The sequence below is a fragment of the Podarcis gaigeae genome, assembly GCF_964106915.1.
Source record: "Podarcis gaigeae genome assembly, chromosome: 7".
Lineage (NCBI taxonomy): Eukaryota > Metazoa > Chordata > Lepidosauria > Squamata > Lacertidae > Podarcis > Podarcis gaigeae.
Genome location: NC_139683.1, coordinates 87,027,078 through 87,039,390, shown reverse-complemented (window position 1 = coordinate 87,039,390; position 12,313 = coordinate 87,027,078). Strand labels below are relative to the sequence as shown.

General features: G+C 37.3%; 1 protein-coding gene and 2 pseudogenes across 5 annotated transcripts in view; all 3 read left to right on the top strand.

The window, feature by feature from the left end:
* LOC310848848 (protocadherin alpha-C2-like) overlaps positions 1-12,313 on the top strand; it is a 198,538-nt gene that overhangs the window by 55,114 nt on the left and 131,111 nt on the right. The window lies entirely within an intron of this gene.
* The window catches only part of LOC310849389 (protocadherin beta-16 pseudogene), a 227,134-nt pseudogene continuing 216,464 nt past the window's right edge, over positions 1,644-12,313 (top strand). The window contains exon 1 of the transcript XR_014568715.1: positions 1,644-1,654. The product of XR_014568715.1 is annotated as a protocadherin beta-16 pseudogene (transcript). The remainder of the gene's footprint in view (positions 1,655-12,313) is intronic.
* On the top strand, positions 9,542-11,961 carry LOC310848870 (protocadherin alpha-5 pseudogene; annotated as a pseudogene). The gene has a single exon. The product of its transcript is annotated as a protocadherin alpha-5 pseudogene (transcript).

The following is a 12,313-nucleotide window of genomic DNA, read 5'->3' as shown; positions in this document are numbered from 1 at the left end:
GACAAATATGGGCTCTAAAAAATACCAAACCACACTGACATCTGGGTCAGGTCTACAAGTGAGAAGACAATCAACAGCTGAAACAGACCCCAATGCTGACATAAAAGACCTTATAATGGGGATGGAAAAGAGCCTGAATGATAAGTTGGACATACTAACTGGCAACATCCAACAAAACTCAAAGCTAATAATAGACCTAACAACACAAATAAGTGACCTCTCACTTAAAAATAAAGAACTGGATAAATCTGTACAAGAACTTAAGAGTAAATCTACCAAACAAGAGGAAATGACAAAGAAACTGCAAATGGAAAATAAGGACATTAAAAAATCACAAGACTCAACGAAGGAAGAAATAAACGACCTAAAGAGAGCCCATGAAGAGCTGCTAGATGATATATCATTGATGGAGATGCGTCAGAAGGAGACGGTTCTTCGTTTCCGAGGTGTCCCACAAACTCATGATGAACAAATTCAAGAGAAACTATCACAGGAGATCGCAAACTGGTTGGGAGTAGAGGTAGAAGAGATGCTATTGGATATTGATAAAATCTTCAGGATCAAATCAGAAAGATCGGACACTTATAAAGGGCCAGGAGATTGCTTAATTTTTTTCAACTCAAGACTTTTAAAGGACAAAATATTACATCAAAAAGGACAAGTGAAGTTAGTAATAGACGATAGGCCTATCAAAATATTCAAGGAAATTCCAAAAAGAATTCTGAAGAAAAGGCAGAACTATAAGACGGTAACAGAAGCACTCAGGAAGAATTCGATTAGATTCCGGTGGGAATTTCCTGAGGGTATCACTTTCACATATAAGGACAGAAGAAAAACTCTTAGATCAGTAGATGAGCTGGGAAAATTCTGGAGGAAGTACAAAAAAGAATTAACTGGAGAGCCAACATTGGAGCGAGAGGAAACAACGCAGACATCACAAGAAGCATAGAGAGATAAGCGCGTATTAGGGGGGGGGGAGATTGGTGAAGCAGATTATCAAAATCCTAAAATTTCTGAATTTTTTCTTTTTCTTTTTTTTCTTTTTCTTTTTCTACCTACTCAACGAAACTACTGTAGATAACAAATAAAAATTAATGAATTTAAAAATTATATCTTGGAATGTTAACGGTCTAAATGATAAAAGGAAGAGAAATAAAATAGAACATGTACTGAGGAAAGGACAATGGGATATTATATGCTTGCAGGAGACCCATGTGACTAGAAACCATAGAAGGGTTTTAGAAAATAAGAGATTGGGTCAAGAATTTATATCCTCAGATGTAAAAAAGAAAAGGGGAATTGTGATCTATGTGAACCCCAAACTAGACGCAAAAAAAATCTTTAAGGATGATGAGGGTAGAATACTAGGGGTAAAAATAACAAAAGGTAAAGAGCATTTAATTATAGTAGGAGTTTACGCACCGAATGGTAACCAAACAGAATTTTTCAGAAAAGTAGAAGCTAATTTACTGGAATTTATAGAAGAGGAAATTATTTTGATGGGAGACCTAAATGGTGTCACATCAATAGAATTAGACAGGACAGAGAGAGAAAGAAAATCTAAAAAAGGCAGACTCCCAGACACCTTCTTTCAGATGGTAGAAAACTTAAATTTGATTGATACATGGAGATATAAAAATCCAGGAGAAAGACAGTATACACATTTTTCGGAAGTTAAAAAATCAGCGGGCAGAATTGACAGCATATGGGTATCAAACAATTTAACAACTAAAATTAAAAAAGCAGAAATACAGACCAAAATTATTACAGATCATAACCCAGTCACATTAGAATTAAAGGAATACAAGAAAATTAATAAAAGATGGAGACTTAATGAAAGATTATTAAATGACGAAAAGATTGTAAAAAAAGCGCAAGAACTATTGAAATAATTTTTTGAATTAAATAAAGAACAGGATACAGACCTCAGGATAATATGGGATGCAAGTAAAGCTTTCATAAGAGGCTTTTACATACAACAAAGCGCAATAAGGAAAAGAAACAGAGAGCAAAAACTGGAACAAATAAGGAAGGAAATAGGAATAAACGAAAAATTATTAGCAAAACAACCAAAAAATGAATCAATAAACCAAAAATTAAAAATATTACAAACTCAGGCTTCAGCAATATTAAATAGTGAAATTGAGGATAACATTAAATGGATGAAACAAAGGTCGTTCGAATTTGCAAATAAACCCGGAAAGATGCTAGCCTGGCAACTGAAAAAAAGACAAAAGGAAAAATTGATTGATAAAATAGTGGAAGAGGGGAGAACTTTAGACAACCCTGAGGAAATTAAAAAGTGTTTTACAAAATATTATAATAAGTTATATAAAGCAGGAAACGAGACAGAGGTTGAAATAAAAGAGTATTTATGTGGAAAGGATATACCTAAAATTAAGAAAGAAAAGATCCAAGAGCTAAACTCCCCAATAACCACGACAGAGCTTCATCAAGCGATAATTAAGATGAAACTGGGAAAATCCCCAGGACCAGATGGTCTTACCGCTATACACTACAAAAAATTAGAGGAACCATTATTAGCACCTATGAAGACACTCTTAAACAGAATATTAGAAGACGGGAAGATTCCCACCACCTGGAAACAGGCGAACATAGTAGTAATCCCAAAACAAGGACGAAACAAAGAGTTTATAACCAATTATAGACCAATATCATTACTAAACAATGATTACAAGATCTATGCACAAATATTGGCAACAAGATTAAAGACAGTTTTGCAGGATTGTATAAATAAAGAGCAGGCAGGGTTCTTGCCGGGCAGGAAAATGAGTGACAATATAAGAACAGTGATTGATATGATCGAGTATTTAGACATGAAACCAAGTAAGAAGGTAGCCTTTGTTTTTGTGGACGCGGAAAAGGCGTTTGACAAAGTATCATGGAAATTTCTAAAAATATTACTAGACCAGATGGACATGGGAGACCAAATCACAAGAGGGTTAAAAGCAATTTATGAACAACAAGAAGCAAATATAATAATAAATAACGACACAACTGATTATTTTAAAATACAGAAGGGCACCAGGCAAGGGTGCCCACTTTCACCTTTGCTATTCATTTTGGTTTTGGAAATATTAAATCAAGAAATCAGATTGGATCAAGAAATAAATGGAATATCCCTAGGAGAGAAAATATATAAAATAAGGGCATTTGCGGATGATTTAGTTTTAATGGTGGAAAATCCAAAGGAAAGCATAGCAAAGGCTCTAGAAAAAATGGAAAACTTTGGATGGGTATCAGGTTTTGCTTTGAATAAAGAAAAAACGAAACTAATGGTAAAAAATATGGGAGATCAAGAGAAAAAGGAACTGGTAGAAAAATTTGGATTACAAATTGTAAAAAAAGTGAAATATTTAGGCATACAAATAACAATGAAAAATATAAATTTGTTTGAAGATAATTATAAAAAATTTTGGGAAGAAACAAAAAGAGAAATGGAAACTTGGACAAGACTGAAATTAACACTCTGGGGTAGAATTTCGGCTATTAAAATGAATATCTTACCAAAACTTCTGTTCCTTTTTCAAATGATTCCCATAATAGGTAAAGATGATTGTTTTAAGAAATGGAAAATGGACTTAACAAAATTTATATGGCAAGGCAAAAAGCCACGGATTAAATATAAATTATTAACTGACATAAAAGAGCGGGGAGGTTTTGGACTCCCAGACCTGAGACTATATTACGATGCAGCATGCTTTACTTGGATCAAGGATTGGATCAAATTGGATAACAGCGACATTTTGGATTTGGAGGGATGGAACAACAGATATGGTTGGCATGCCTATCTAATTTATAACAAAGTGGCAGTCCATAAAGAATTTCTAAGCCATGTAATTAGAAATGCATTATACAAGGTCTGGGTGAGACATAGAAGGTTGTTAGAACCAAAAACTCCATGGTGGGTCTCACCGCTAGAAGTAATATCAGTTAAAAAGAAAAATACTACAGGAAGAATGGCAACTTACCAGCAGCTCCTAAAGGAAGAACAGGGCCAATTAAAACTAAGACCATATGACGAGGTGACCCAATACTGTACCACATGGCTTCAATATCACCAAATTGCACAAATATTTAACCAGGATAAAGTAATAGGATTTGAAAAAGAAGAATCAAAATTACAAAAAGTATTATTACAAAACTCAAAAAAATATATATCCAGAATGTATAATTTATTATTAGAATGGGAATTAAAGGATGAAGAAATAAAAGAAGTTATGATCAAATGGGCATGTGATATAGGATATGTAATTCGGCTGGATCAATGGGAGAAATTATGGAAATATGACATCAAATTCACGGCATGTTATACAATAAGAGAAAATTTTATGAAAATGGTGTACCAATGGTACTTAACTCCAGTAAAATTGGCAAAAATTTACAAATTAAAATCGAATACCTGTTGGAGATGTAAAAAAGAAATAGGAACAATGTTCCACATGTGGTGGGAATGCCGACCCATTAAACAATTCTGGAATGAAATCTATGAAGAACTCAAAAGGATGTTTAAAATATCTTTTAGTAAAAAACCGGAGGCATTCCTTTTAGGTTTAATTACAAATGATATCCCCGAAAATCAAAGGAAAATATTCCTTTATGCAACAACAGCTGCCAGGATGCTTATAGCTAAAAACTGGAAAAGCAGAAAAATTCCATCAGTGAAAGATTGGCAAATTAAATTTTGTGAATACATAAATCTGGCAAGACTTACAGCTTACATAAGGGGACAATCGGACCAGAAACTATTAAAAGAATGGGGTTGTGCTAAAGAGTATATGAAAAAACATTGTTCTGGAGTCAGTATATTGGTATGTAATGAGTGATGCTTTACAGGGTTAAAGAACAAGAAAAATGATGTAAAAAAGCATAAAGATGGAAGTAATCTAATTAGACACAACAATACAGTAAGAGTAAATATCTTTGGAGGTCTTAGAACAAAGGAAGGAAGTCAATTTATGTTTATGTATGTTATGATATGGTTTTGCTTTGTAGATGTGTGTTTTTTCGTTTTTGTGTATTCAATGTTTGTAATTTTTGTTATGATTTTGCATTGAAAATAAAAGCTTAAAAATAAAAAATTAAAAAAATAAAAAGATATGAGATAGAAAATATCAATATATAAACTCTAGAAAAGATGCCATCCATTATGAGCAAGATTTTTTTTTGTATGAATAACCCCCTATCACATTTAATACATTTCAAATTCTTCTCTAATTGCTATAATTGCTCTAACTTAATAATTGCTCACATTTAATGTAATTGCTCTAATTGTTTGATAGCTAAAACAAAAAATAGAGGTAAAAATGGGCATCCTTGCCTATTTATTCTGCACAGTGAAAAAAGATCTAAGAGACAGCCAGTCATCTGTACCTGTGCTGTTGGTGTTGGATATAAAAGTTGGATCTAGGACCCGAAATTTAAACCCAGTTTGAAATAGTTCATAACCTCTATCAGATATTTCCACTCCACTCTATCAAAAGCCTTTTTGGCATCTAAAAACAACAGTACAGATGTTAGTTTTTTATTTTATTATCATATTAATAATGAAAAGGTTATTTTCATATTAGTTTATCATTTTCTGTCTCTCAAGAATCCAGTCAATATCTATGTACTTCACAATGATGGATATTACTTTTTCTGCAATATTACAGAACTAGATTTTCACACCTTGGTTTAACAATGAAATAGATCTATAAGATTCCTGGTTTGCTAGGTATTCATTAGGTTTAGATATCATGGTGATTTTGCCACATCCCAGGAGCCTGGCAATTTCTTTTACCATATTGATTTATTGAACCACAAGAGTGGTTGTTTTAGGTCTTCAAGAGGTTTTATAACATCCATCTGGTAAACCCACCTGGGCTGGGAGGTTTGTCATTTAAATATTAATTATCATCAGTCTTACCTATGATATAGAAAAGGGAGCCTCTAGTTTTCTCTGGATATCATTAGATATTTTTGGTATATTTAAATTTCTTTAAAATCATTAATGCTTCACTAATTCAAGTTACCAGCCATAATTATGTATCCATTATAAAATCTATCTAATTGAATCTATTTTTAAAATTGAATATCCCTTGTGAGTTATGTGGACCATATATAAATACTAACATGTTCTTTCCCCATCATCTCTCAATATTTCTTGATTAACCCATTTTAAACTGATACCACTACAGTGGTACCTCGAGGTACATATGCTTCAGGTTACAGACTCTGCTAACCCAGAAATATTACCTCGGGTTAAGAACTTTGCTTTAGGATGAGAACAGAAATTGTGCTCTGGTGGCGCAGCAGCAGCAGCAGCAGGAGGCCCCATTAGCTAAAGTGGTGCTTCAGGTTAAGAACAGTTTCAGGTTAAGAACGGACCTCCAGAACGAATTAAGTACTTAACCTGAGGTACCTATGTACTTCTGAAACAGTGAAGACTTGTCCTAATCTAATTTCATTCAGAAATATAAAACCTGCATTTTCTGAAGACAATTTTCTTGAAAATTTCCAGCATTTCAGTGAATAGTTCAGCACCTTTACAATCAATGAGAGAGTTCTTACTGGATTTGTTTTATGGTCACTAACAAGGAGAAAAAAGTGAACCTTATTCTCACTAATTATTTTATCTTCTTCAGATTTATTAGAGTTTACTGATCTGAGATAGCTTGTTCCTTTGCTTCCTTCAGAGAATCTTGCTCAGCTCTTTCCCCAGTATTATTTATTTGTCTTCTCTGGTTTTCTTTATTCTTAAATTAATTTTTTATTCTGATTTTGTTGTATTCATGTCTGTGGACGTTATCTAACATTATCTGGCATGGAAATTTCCTCTATATATGCTTTCAGCTGTAAAGCTTCCTTCCCTGTCTTAATCTTAACCTCTTTTAAAAACAAACAAACAAAATAATTAACTTAAAAGGGGACAGAGCGAGCAAGCGAGAGAGCTGGCCATTGATGTACAGTGGTACCTCGGGTTAAGAACTTAATTCGTTTTGGAGGTCCATTCTTAACCTGAAACTGTTCTTAACCTGAGGTACCACTTTAGCTTATGGGGCCTCCTGCTGCCGCCGTGCCACCAAAGCACGATTTCTGTTCTTATCCTGAAACAAAGTTCTTAGCCCGAGGTACTATTTCTGGGTTAGCGGAGTATGTAACCAGAAGCATCTGTAACCTAAAGTGTCTGCAATCCAAGGTATCACTGTAAGAAACTTAAATTCCTTTTCCTTCAAAGTATCAGGATGAATAATTAAATTGACCAAGATGACTTTAGCATAAGTTGCTTTTCTTAAATTGCTATGGCCAGTTTTGATTTTACTTTCTCCTCTGAAACAACTTCAGTACCAGTTGTACATAATCTATCAAGCTGTATGTAATTTGATAGATGTTCTTCTAAAATGGTGACTATGTCCTCCCTTTCCATGTATTCTAAGTTTTTAATTCTTCTTGTGTTGTTCCTGGGTTGTTTCCTTAAATTATGTTTACTGACTTTGAGAGCTATATTTTCTATCTTTTGCTTTCACTTCTCACAATATTTTAAATTCTGTCTTTGTTGTTTCCATTTTTTCTGTTTTCATACTAATGGCTGCAATTCCCTTTTCCATATCGACCACAGCCTTTTCAGTATTGTTCACTTTTCCTACAACTAATTGTAGGGAATTGTTTTTGAGTACATTGAATGTATGAAATGTAACTAATAGGTAAAATAATATTTAAATACCTTCTAGTGTTATGAGTTCTTAATATTGTTTTGCATGTTTCCATATTTATAGTAATAATTTAAAATATTTTCATCTCCTGCTGAGTCAAATTCTGAGCCTTGCAATTTTATTGTTTACCTCTTTTATATTTAATCAAAATTTACCTTCGGGTGGAAAGGAGATAAATTGAATTACCCAAAGCATAAGAAACTGCAGAATGCTTTCACTTTGTCTCTCATCTGTTTCTCCTCTTTGTAATTCTTAAATTAAAATCGCAACACAAGAGAAATAGAGCTTCCGATCCTTTACAGAGGGTCTTTTAATTACTGTAGCAGGTTTAACTTCTTGTGAGGTAGGTCATTCATCGAGACAAGTGAAACAAGAACAACGTCCAGGAAGATGAAAATGCAGCTTGGTTAAAAGTATCTTGGAGCACTTTTGCCAGGACAGTAAATGAAACCTATTGGGTTTCATGACTAACTGTTCCCATTGATTTCAGTGCCACTTAGGTGTGTCTAAGGCTGCAGTCCTGTACCCATATACTGGCAGTAAGCCCCACTGAACTTAGTGGGTAGACCCTGACAGTGAAGGCAGGGGTGGGTTTGTCAACCCTGTGTTAGTATCATATAATGCATTTCCACCATCAGAGTTCTAGTATTAGGGGAGCTATTATATTTGTGAAACTGACGGTTCTTAACTTTTTTAAGAATGGCAAATTATTTAGTTAGGACTTAGGTGGAAATTCTCAAATATGCCACCTGATCCTATGCATACCCACTCAGAAATGAGCCCAACTGTGTTAAATGGTGATTGATGCCAGGTAAGTCTTTATGGGTGCAATCTCAAGCCCTATGGACTCTTATGTATGCTTATGATTGCAATCTGCTGTTGATTTGAAAAGAACTTGCTAGAACTAGAAGCACTATCCCACCTTTTTATTGGCTGAACTAGAATTTTTATGCAAACATGAGCAAATGCTGTGTAAAGATTAAGCAGCTGCTTCCCCTCCCATTTCTCTGCTCAAGATTCCAGCATCATCTGCAAGGCCCATCACATTGCTGTGCAATGTCTAGTGTGCATTGTTGTGTCCCTATATAACTCATTCAGTGTCTACTCCTCTCAACTCTTGAGAGTTACAGGCTATTAAGCATGGAGTTGCATGCTAGAGGTTGCTGAAAAGTGTATGAAAAGAGACGGCTGCATGCTATTACATATAACAGGCACTTTGATCTTGAAAAATACATGACACTTTCCCCCAATACATGTATAAGAGCATAATCAAGTGTCGTATCACTTCAATATCAATTGGTGAATGAGCCTTCATGGATCTAACACAACTGGCAGAACTTTCTTATCACTTGGTATCAGCACAAGTGCAACCCTTCTTGGAGGAGCCATTCAGAGATAAGCTGTTATGATAACTGAGTGTGCAACAGTAATGTTGTAATGTGAACCACCACATTAGAAGTATGAATGGACTTTAATAACTTCAGTTGAAAGTAGAAGTGCATAAAATCTCTGAAGAACAGGCACTTATCACAAAATGTTTCATAGTTTAGTCACCTGCTTCTCCATTTCTACAATCATTCGCTAGAGGGCACTGTTGCCTAAGGAAATATTTAAGAAGAAAGAACATTCAGAGCTCCTCCCTCCGAGTGACTGAAAACCCTGCCTGTCAGATTCACAGAATGCAAGAGCACCGGCATCTATTCAAATGATTTCACAAATACCAATTCAGATGGGCTCGTTGGACTCTGCTCTACACTACATTAAAGAAAGGGATTTATAAAAAGAAAGGAAGGAAGGAAAGAAGGAAGGAAGGAAGGAAGGAAGGAAGGAAGGAAGGAAGGAAGGAAGAAGACAACAATTTGTGGCTATGCTTGCAATGGTTGCCTGGCAGAATGATTCGGTGGCAAAGCAGCTCCTGCAGCTGCTTCTCCTCCACACAGCCTGGATGCTGGGGAGCGGCCAGCTCCATTATTCTGTGCCGGAGGAATCCCAGCATGGCACCTTTGTGGGCCGCATTGCCCAGGATCTGGGGCTGGAGGTGGAGGAGCTGGTGCCTCGGATGTTCCGGATGATGTCCAAAGGACAGGAGGACTATTTTGAGGTAAATGTGCAGAATGGGATCTTGTTTGTGAATTCCCGGATAGACAGGGAGGAGCTGTGTGCTAAGAATCTTGAATGTGCCGTTCACCTGGAGATGATTGTGGACAAACCTCTGAGGGTTTTCCATATAGAGGTGGAGATCAGGGACATAAATGACAATGCTCCCATTTTCTCTGCAAGTGAACAAATTCTGAGCATAGCAGAAATTATAACGGCACCTGGCACCAGATTCCCTTTAGAGGGGGCTTCTGATGCAGATATCGGCAGTAATGCTCTGCTGACCTACAAGCTCAGGCCCAATGACTATTTCATTGTAGAACAGAAAACAGGTGACCAGCACAATAAACCCTTAGCAATTGTTTTAAAGAAGCCATTGGACAGGGAAGAGGCTCCTGTGCATCGTCTTTCACTCACAGCCACTGATGGAGGCAAACCAGAGCTCACCGGCACAGTCCAGCTGGTGATTAATGTGCTAGATGCAAATGACAACCCTCCTGTATTTAACCAATCAGCTTACAAGGTAACATTATTGGAAAATGCAGCTACTGGAACATTGGTTATTAAGCTGAATGCCACTGATTTAGATGAAGGAATTAATAAGGAGATCTCCTATTCTTTTACTAACCATGTGCCTCTAAATTTCCAAAAGATTTTTACCATAAATTCCAATACCGGGGAAATAATGGTAAATGGAAGAATTGATTTTGAAGACATTAGTGTATATGATCTTCAGATTGTGGCAGAAAATAAAGGCATCCTTCCTTTGTCTGGACATTGCCAAGTGATAATTGAGGTGCTGGATGTGAATGATAATGCCCCAGAGGTGTCAGTCTCATCTCTCTCTGTGCCAGTGCCAGAGGACTCCCCACTGGGGACAGTGGTAGCCTTAATCAGTGTCTCAGACAGGGACTCTGGGGTCAATGGCCAAGTAAGCTGCTCACTGTGGCCTCCTGGGCTTCCCTTCAAACTGGCCTCCACGTTCAAGAACTACTACTCATTAGTAGTGTCTGAACTCCTGGATCGGGAGCAGGTAGCTGAGTATAAGTTGATGGTGATGGCCCAGGACCAAGGTGTTCCACCACTGTCAGCTAGTGGTAGCTTATTAGTTCCAATTAGTGACATAAATGACAATGCACCCACTTTCGCACAACCCTCCTACACGGTCTTTGTGAAGGAGAACAACCCACCTGGTGCTCACATCTTCACAGTGTCTGCCTCAGACCCAGATGTGGCTGAGAACAGCCTGATCAGCTACTGGATTGATGAGAAGCTTTGGCCCCTGACAAGCTACATCTCTGTGCACTCGGAGAGTGGGAAGGTCTATGCCTTGCAACCCTTGGACTATGAGGAGCTGAAGCTGCTGGAGTTCCAAGTGAGGGCCAAGGATGCTGGGCTGCCCTCCCTGTGTGGCAATGTGACTATTCAGGTTTTTGTAGTCGATGAGAATGACAACGCTCCTGCAGTGTCAGGGACAACCGAAGAGAACCCCATTCTCCTAGTGCTTCCTATGGGGACTGGGCACACAGTGGGCAAGATCCATGCTCTGGATGCTGACTCAGGATACAATGCATGGCTGCGATATGAACTGCATGAGGTGACAAGTGGACCATGGCGTGTGGGCCTGTATAGTGGAGAGATCAGTACCATACGTGCTGTAGATGAGGCAGAAGTCAGCAGAAGTCAGAGCCTGCTGGTTTTGGTAAAAGATCATGGGAAGCCTCAACTCTCAACCACAGCCACACTGAGTGTGTCACTGGTAACCAGTGCGCAGGCCATCAAAACGGATACCCGCCTTTCCAGGACAGGTGAAAGCCCAAAGCCTTTGGTGGACAATGTCAATGTCTACCTGATCATTGCCATCTGCTCCGTGTCCAGCTTGTTCCTCCTAGCAGTAATCTTTTACGTGGCCTTGCGATGCCGTTGCCAGGCGAAGGAGGCCATGGTGTATGGTCCTGGTACAGCCACACTGGTATGCGCCAGTGAAGTGGGCAGCTGGTCCTATTCAAATCGCCACAGCCACATCCTGGCAGGTGTGAGCGGGGAGGCTGGAGCCAAGAGTGACCTCATGGTCTTCAGCCCCAACATTCCTACTTCTGCTGATAATGGGAAGCAGCAGGACCTGCTCTGTGCAACGGTTAGTATCTGACTTGGTTTCTTCTCTCTCTCAGCCATTGTTCAGTTTCCGTAACATTGAATAAGAATATATCCTAGTTATTCAATATTGAATTTGAAATTTTCTTTGTTGAACTTAATTTTGTAAGTGTCCGCATTGAATTGCAAATGGACAGTTTATGAGAAACGTATATTCCCCCCTCTTCAATTCAATTTTACTGGTGTTTTCTTCCTGAGAAATATTTTTATTTGTTTATTGAATATGTATACACTTAAAATAATAAACGTTAGTAGATGGCTAGCATAAGCATAGTAAAAATGCAGTAGCATTCAATAAAATATTCCTAAAAGCTGGTTAAAAATTAAATAAAAACATAACACAACTG